Source organism: Pyxicephalus adspersus, chromosome 1 (genome assembly GCF_032062135.1).
Source record: "Pyxicephalus adspersus chromosome 1, UCB_Pads_2.0, whole genome shotgun sequence".
Classification (NCBI taxonomy): domain Eukaryota; kingdom Metazoa; phylum Chordata; class Amphibia; order Anura; family Pyxicephalidae; genus Pyxicephalus; species Pyxicephalus adspersus.
In genome coordinates, this window is record NC_092858.1 from 24007509 (window position 1) to 24015885 (window position 8377).

The 8377-nt window shown below is 38.4% G+C and overlaps 1 long non-coding RNA gene across 1 annotated transcript; it reads right to left on the reverse strand.

The window, feature by feature from the left end:
* Positions 1 to 2619: 2619 nt before the first annotated feature.
* On the reverse strand, positions 2620 to 7219 carry LOC140325988 (uncharacterized). Its single transcript, XR_011919762.1, has 3 exons — positions 7121 to 7219; positions 5121 to 5218; positions 2620 to 3159 (listed from the first exon to the last, which is right to left on the reverse strand). It is a non-coding gene; the product is annotated as an uncharacterized lncRNA (long non-coding RNA).
* Positions 7220 to 8377: the final 1158 nt, after the last annotated feature.

Here is an 8377-nt window from a genome sequence, read left to right on the forward strand (position 1 = left end):
TTGCAAGGTAAAGATTTTATTTTATCCACTTGGTATTTGCAGATTTGCTCTGGAGGATATAAAGCATTATTCAAAACCCTTTGGGCAGCATGGTGTGAGTTACTGTAAAATATCCTCACTGTAAGTTAATTACAAACAAACCAAACTTCATGGAGCCTAGACATTCATTAACTTTTGGAGCAAGCTGTGCTTTGATATGCAAAAAGAAACAACTGCAGAGTTTGTCTTGGTCATTAAAGAGTTCCAAAAAGAGCTCACCCCCTAAGATCACCTACAACCTCAACTGTGCTTAGCAAAAGGTTTTTTCTGCAAGTCATGTGAACCGTCCCACTTTCAAACCTCTGTTCTGTATCTAGGAGGCATCCATATGTCTGATGTCTTTAACCCGGGGACTACCTGTGTGTATGTGTGTATAAATATAACACAAAGTGCTAAAAACACCACTGAAACACATAAGCTGCATATATTGAAGATCCGGCTGCCCACAACCCACTCTACCTAAACATTAAGATTTGTGAAACTATATAACACATCTCATACTTAGCACATAAATTGGCACACGCGGAGAAAGTGACATTTTGGTCACATTTCTGTACACCAACAGTATACAATACACCTCCTGCTGCCCCAACGGATTCCATTTTTTGACACTTTTTTTTTTTTTTGATGGTAGCGGTTGCAGTTTAAAATACAAAGGTCATTTTTACTAATAATAAATTGTACATTTTATTTAATAATAAATGAAATTAGAAAATGATTTGTGTAGCAAATGTCTATGCAACATTATTTTTCAACAGAAGTAAACTATCAATTTATGAAAACTTAATTTATGATCTAGGTATGGAAAAGATGCTGGCCATGCTACTGATGATGCTGTCAATTCTGCAATCAACATTGGAGCAACTGCACTTAATATTGACCATTTGGGTATAAATGTTGTTGTGAAAAAAACTACAGAAAAAAACAACCATGCAAACCTGGATAAAGACAAACAGAGCAATGCAAAGGAGGAGGAGAAACGAGGACCTCTCTAAACCATTGCCATACAAGAAAAACTTTTACCCTTGTTTTCCCTTCCTATTCTGAACAACTGTTATCAAACTTGTTAGAAACTTTTAAATTCCATATTTTCCTAACTGTATTGCTTTAGATAGCAGAATGAACACTTGCAAAGGTCTGCAAATCAAATGGTTGTCAAGCAGTGCTCAGTGCAGGTACAGGGTGCTTACTATAACAAATGCATTTTTGGACAACCTTGCATGTCCAGGTTAAGGTATGACTACCAAAATGCACCAGGCCAGCAGATACGTCTGTTTCCATCCTATTGTTTGGCTTTCCATCTGGGAGGGGTATACGAAATGCAAAGAGGCAATAGCAACATTTCTGTTTCGGGTGACACCTTACAGCAGCGAAGAAACAAGGATGTGATAACCCACTGATTCAGGAGCAATGCCATAAAACCTAAATTCCGTAAAATTTTTCAGTGTGCCATGAGACCAAGGCTGCAATATTCCTTTACACACCATGAATGTGGAATGCAGGTGTAAACCTGCACCTGTAAGCAGAGGGTTAGATGCATCCCTAAACAGGACACCTGCTTATTTATTTCCTCTGTCCTGTATGGCAACCCAGTAAATGTAATTATTGTACATTAGTTCTGGTAATATAGGCAACTTATTTTAGGAATCACACTGCCATTCATGGATTTTTTTTTTCTTACAAGTAAAATTTTCTGTATTATAAGCTACCCTTAAAAAAAAATACTATTTCAGTGTGCTTAATAGAAGAATAAGTGTTGAATGGATTTATTTAAACTTGCTGAAAACATTTTGAGCATTAGCTTTTATTTTACATTTTAATAAATAACTATTTTATTAAAGATGTGGCTTGTTACATGGTATTATACCTTTTAATTGGCTGATTTGAAACTTCCTTTTAGATCTTTCTTTATAGCAACGGGGAGGGGGGGTCAGATGATACCTGTCCTTTAAACGCGTGTAAAATCGAGAGCTGGTCCACAAGGACGGAAACAAATCTGTGCAAAGTGATTTCAATTAAAGAAATTATTACAAAATCATAAAATACCTGACTGCCCACCCCCACATTCAAATAGGTTAGTTAGTAGACACCTTTGGCACTAATTTATAGACTTGAGTCTGTATGGACAGGTCCCTATTAGTTTGGGCTGATCAGTACATTTTTGTCCACAAGATTGTTTTGGAAAGCTACTACCTATGCTATGCTGTATAGGAATCATTACTAAGAAGTCTTTTTCAAGCCCAGCCGCCACAAAGTCACCATTGGATTGAAAATTGGACTGTAACATGGCCATTCCCATTGTCTAGGGTTCCAGATGACATCCCGAACTACCCTACCTCCATAACAATCAGTTTCATTGATGCTCTGTTCTAGGGAGATATACAGAGGTGACACCAATTCTTAATGATTCATTTAACTATACTCTAAGGAATATTTGCGAAAAAATTGGCTGAAGCAGTGATGATCGGTGCCCCACAGGTGTATACTTGTGATTTTTAACTTATTTTGCGGAGATCTGTTTTCACTTGACATTCACTGTTAACAAGCATAAAAACAAAACACAAAATCAACTATAAATAAGGTTTTTAGACAGCAACACATGAAAAAACTTTATAGAAAATGTATGTATGGTAATTCATTCAATCAATCAATCCATGGACCATTGCACAAACGACAAATCCTGGGACCTGGAGTTAAGGATTACAAAAATCCACCATAAAACTAGAATTTCCAAATTCAAGCATAATATTGGCCAGTGTATTAGGCGGTTCATCTTTGCATGCAAGTCATCCATCCTGCTGATTACTTTTGTTTAATTAACATAACATGTTTAAATATAATGTGTATGCACATATATTTCCTCCCTAATCAGGTATTACCTGAAGTAGTGTTGCAACTCAAGTCCTTTACAGCAAAATGACAAAGAAGTGCAAGCTTGAAGGAGGAACAGCTAAGTAGGTAACTTTATCTCCCCTTTCATCCTCTTTGTGATGCCTAGCTCATGTTCCATCATTTGTTGAATATAGATGCTTGTTTGTTTTTCATCTGGACTTCTTTTTAAACTGCTGTTTTACTTAAACCCGGCTTTACAGCAGCCACACGCACAAGCCTTGATTGGACCTGTAAAAATAAAAGAAAAAAGTAAGTTAAAGAATAACCCTAAATAAATAAATCAGTTCTTCACATTGAATAGTCTGCTGGCTTTCTATATTTCTAAAAACATTCTAGAAGTGGCACCTGGCAATCGTATTGTCTAGCTTCAACTGTGGTTTTGACATTTCTGTGCAGCTTTCAATGTTCCAGTTCCTCCAGTAGCAGTCGTAATATATAATATACAAAAATATCATTTTAGGAAGTAAATGTTAAAACCTTAATATGACCGCAGACCCCAAGAACCTGAGCACATTTTAGAAAAAAGTCTGTAGCACATATGAAGTGTTCATGGGTTAAAATCTGCATCATCTAGGCAAGTAAAACGATAAGATTTCACTGGACTGACCCTTTACATGAAATGTTTTTTTCTTTTCCAACACTAAATATTGTAAGAAATTATAGTTTCCGAATAAAATTATGTAATGCAAAATAAGAATTAGAATGGAAAGAAACCTTTGTGTATTCTTCATTCTCTTCTCATGCGCACATCACACTACTGGAGTAAGCAACAAGTGTCAGCTTCTGGACATTAAAGGTAACCTGATGCATTTCCTTGCATATGCAAAACACTTATAACAGATTAGAAAATTCCTTCACTTGTGTCTAGCCTCTTTTGATCTCCTAAGCTGCAATATTGATAAGGAGGAATTTAGCATTGTCTAGTCAGACTTCAATGCATTAGACAGTTCTGTCAAGTTAATACAGGTAGTCCCTGGGTTGCTCCTGTGCAGGACGAAGGTTTGATGGGTGGAGGGCAGTGGGGCGGTTTGCATGACTTGCAGAAGAAATCATTTGCTAAACACAGCTGAGGTTTTGGGTGATCTTAGGGGGTGAGCTCTTGTAACTCTTTAATGACCAAGACAAACTCTGCAGTTGTTTATTTTTGCATATCAAAGCACAGCTTGCTCCCGAAGTTAATGAATGTCTAGCCTCCATAAAGTTTTGTTTTTTTTGTTTTGTTTGTGATTAACTCACAGTGAGGATTTCATACAGTAACTGACATAATGCTGCCCAATAATATGTTGGGAAAGACATCTGTCCTAATTGCATTTATTAAAATAATATACCTGTTCTGACTTGCATACAAATTCAAATTAAGAACAAACCTACAGTCGCTATCTCGTATGTAACCTGGGGACTACCTGTATACTGAAAGCTTGCTGGTAGGAGGGTAGAACAAGAGACAAGAGTGTCTGCTTATTTACAATATTGCCTGCCGATAAATACAAATCCTTTGAGAGGGTAAAACAGTTATGATACATTAATGTAATTAAAAACATTTCATATAACCTTTAACATGTTAAAAAGAAATTACTTTAAATTTGCAGCTTTCATTACAAGAATAGAAGGGATCCCTTTATAAAGGTTATCTACGGGTATTTCCTATTAAAACCTTCTGTTTCATATCCCATTAGTTTCCTTGCACGGTCACTTTGTCACACGCTCTCCAAACAAAGCCTACAATGGCAGGTATGAGAAGCAGTAATAATGTAACGAAACTGCCAGTTAGTTTAAGTTTTCTGTTACATCCATAGAATTCGCCTTTGCATTCAGCTGTCCATCTGGAGCTTAGCTTTAGAGCTGAATCACCATCTATGCTCAGGTTTATATTAGTATTAGTAATAGGGAATGGCAATGTACTCTCCTTATTACAGGCTAAATTATGATTGCATGCATAGAGTTTAAGACTAGGTTCTTGGCACGCAACCCCCCCCCCTTCCATATAAACATTAAGTTGACTTGTTCATGTCAGTGTTTATCTGCACTAATAGTCTTTTTTGGTTATACAGAGTTGTATGACAGTATAACCATGTTTGTGGTCAAACATAAGCCTGAAAAGCCTTAGAGAAGTGAAATCAAATCACACTTGACCTAGTTAGTCACATCAGTGCCACTTCTGAATTTCTGAACTCTCAGACAGGTTTTACCTGATCAAAACTTGTATTTAGTTTTTTCAGAGTCATGTTGTATTTTCTAATTTGTTGATTGTGTTCAGCCAAAACTGCAGCTTCTTTTGTCAGCTGATCTGCAAGTGGAGGAGGGAAAAATGTTAATTAGTCTTGTTATCGAGATATGTCACAATTATATATATCGCTAGATTCCATCACATGTACAATTACAGTTTACTGGGTGGTCCCCATAATAGAAGCCTCGTTATATAGATAAATATTAAAACTCAAAGCCTTCACACTCATATTTTATGTGAGCAGAAGAGTAACAGAATCGGTCAGTTCTTGAAGTGGAACTAAACCCAAAATAAAAAAACAAAACACTTACCTTTAAATCCGAAGGGGCGAGATTGGGTGATGTAGATGGTAAAAAAGATTGCCGATCTCACTGCACATGCGTGAAATCTGCAATTTTTTTTTCATTAAAGAAAGGGCTCCTTCTGCTCATGCCCAGCAGGCATGCAGAGAAGTAGCAGCAAAGAGCCTCCCAGGATGTGTGATGTAGGTGTCCCATTTTTTTAAAAAAAGGTGTTGCACCTAAAATATACAATTTTAAGTTTGAAAAAAAGTGTTGTACCCTTTTATGTAAAGTAAAAATTACGAGTTTAGGTCCCAAAACAATAAAATCACACTTACCTTCAATCCTGCAGATCAGTCTATCTGTCGGGCGGTTTTTTCTATCGGGTGCTGCGTCATCCCGGTATCTATCTTCAGCCCTGCGCAGGGGAAGTGCCAGATGCAGCCATCTGCTCCTCTCTTCTTCCTGCTTCACTGGATCTTGCACTGCACAGGCGCAAAATCAGGTGACGTTTATTGGGAAAAACTTGTCTCCCTGCGCTTGTGTGAGATTGGCAATTTTTTCTCTATTGATGATAGGGCTCCTTCTGCGCATGCCTGCGATGATCAGGCATACGTAGAAGAAGCAGTCAAGAGCGTGTGCTCTTATTCATTCGCCTAAGCGATTTAGAATTCAGGGGACGATGCTGCACCCTTTTGCACTTAAAAAGACAGACAAAATTTTTACTTCGAAGAGGAACTAAACTGAAAAGTGCTTAAAACAAAAAAAATTCACTTACCTTCAATCTTGCCCAGCAGTCCGATCTATCTGGAGGTGTCTTGCATCAGGTCCCACGTCATCCCAGAATTCATCTCCGAGACGGTGTCCAGGTGGCGCCATGTTGGCCTCCTCTTCCCGGTTCTTCTTCCTACGTCACCTGATGCAGGCGCGAGATCAGGTGACATAGGTTGGAAAAAGAAACTTGCCGATCTCTCTGTGCATTTTTTTCACGAAAAGGCTCCTTCTGCACATGCCTGAGATGCTCAGAAGGAGACCCAAGAAGAGGGTAAAAATTCTGTTTGTTTAGGTTTTTGTGCAACTCCACCCTCTAATTCTCGATTTCCTAGGTGATCAAGAATGAATGGAAGCACAAAGCCTCCTGGGTTACCTACGTCACGCATCCCGGTAGGCTTTGTGCTTTGGTTCACCTAATCGAGAATTAGAGGGCGATGCTTCGCCCTTTTTTTTTTTTTTTTTAAAAGGTGTTGCACTTAAAAAGAACCTAAAACCAAATTTTTACTATAAATAAATGTGTTGTCCACCCTTTTATGTAAAGCAAACATTTTGCGTTTATTATGACATTGTTAACTCCCCCCCCCCTCCAGGTGTTGGCTATACCTGGCTGTCTATAGCCCCACCCTTCTTTCCTGACCCTCTCAGCCTCACACCTGCTCACTGATTTTTACTAATAACAGAAACTTGATCACAATTATTTATAAAACATCATTGATTTATACTAATACCAGGAAATTATCATTGTGACGCATAACTTGTTAACCAATATTAGCGGCCATAACAAGGCCAAGGAGTCAGAAGTGCAGAAACCAAAAGCAGCTCCTTAACTGTACACGTGACTAGGTGAAGCATGACGCCTGCCTATATCATAGCGAAGTACAAGGGGGTTTCCCGTGACAACAATTACCCAGTGCGGCCACCATCCCGGCATACACCTGCAAAGACTCCATCTCCCTGTTATGGTCGCCGTATCTAAACAGACACCAAATATCCCGCGTTGTGTGACGTCAGCACGTAGAGCACGTCAGGGGGCCCCGGTCACGTCCCAGGCGTTATTGTCACCATGGTGACGCGTCCTCATCTAGTCGTGGTGCTGAACATGGAGGGGAGCTCTGATCAGCTGCTGGAGGAGCTACAGGCGGAGAGGAGGATGAAGTGAGCCCGAATACTTCCTTTATTATATCCCGCCTTGTAATATAATATACACCGTGCTATGCTTATATACAATGGCCTAGCAGCAACAATTCTGTGTACCTATGTCCCCCTAAGTTTGTGTTGTGATTTCTGGATTCTGTTTCATTATGACATAATACTACACCCCCCAATCACATGTTATTTGTATTGTAAAATGAAAAGTATAAAAATAATCCCCACACAACCAATACTTTCCATATGAAAGAAGCAGTACAAGCAGCCAAACACATCATAGGAGAGATAGATCACTGTGCTGCTTCTTCTTTCACTGTCCATTCACTGGCAGACAGGGCTCCAGAATGCCTTCAGCTCAAAATAAAAATGATGGTGCCCTTTATACTGAGACCTTTTATTTAGTTATGTTTGGCTGCTGTTCTTTTTATATGATACCCATTAACCTAGATTGTAAGCTCTTCTGGGCAGGGCCCTTTCCTGTTTCACTGTCTGTATCTGTCTGTCATTTACAACCCCTATTTATTGTACAGCGCTGCTTAATATGTTGGCGCTAAATAAATCATGTTTATTAATAATAATAATAGATGAAGGGGCAAGATACTTCCCTTATTATATACACTTAGTGCTCTTCATGCTCTGTGGGGTGATGAATTTTGAATTTTTAACAAATTTGAAGGTGATAAGGCTAATGTGTGCATAATAATAATAAAAATAATAATACATAGACATATACATTATATATTGCTATCTGGATGATTACAGTGACACCTACTGGCATCTGCCCTAAACTACAACTGTGTCATCAGGCTATTATTATTATTATTATTATTACACAGTATTTAAAACAGACAATAGATAGTGAACGATCGTCGCCCAAACAGATCCACCAGAATGGTTGGTCGTTTCCAGCGACATTCCTTGTTCATCTGTGTCGTTGGTCTGTCGGGCTCTTTTTTTGTTAGCGAATATTGAACGATGCGTCGTTATTCGGTAATTTTCAACGACAATTATTGCA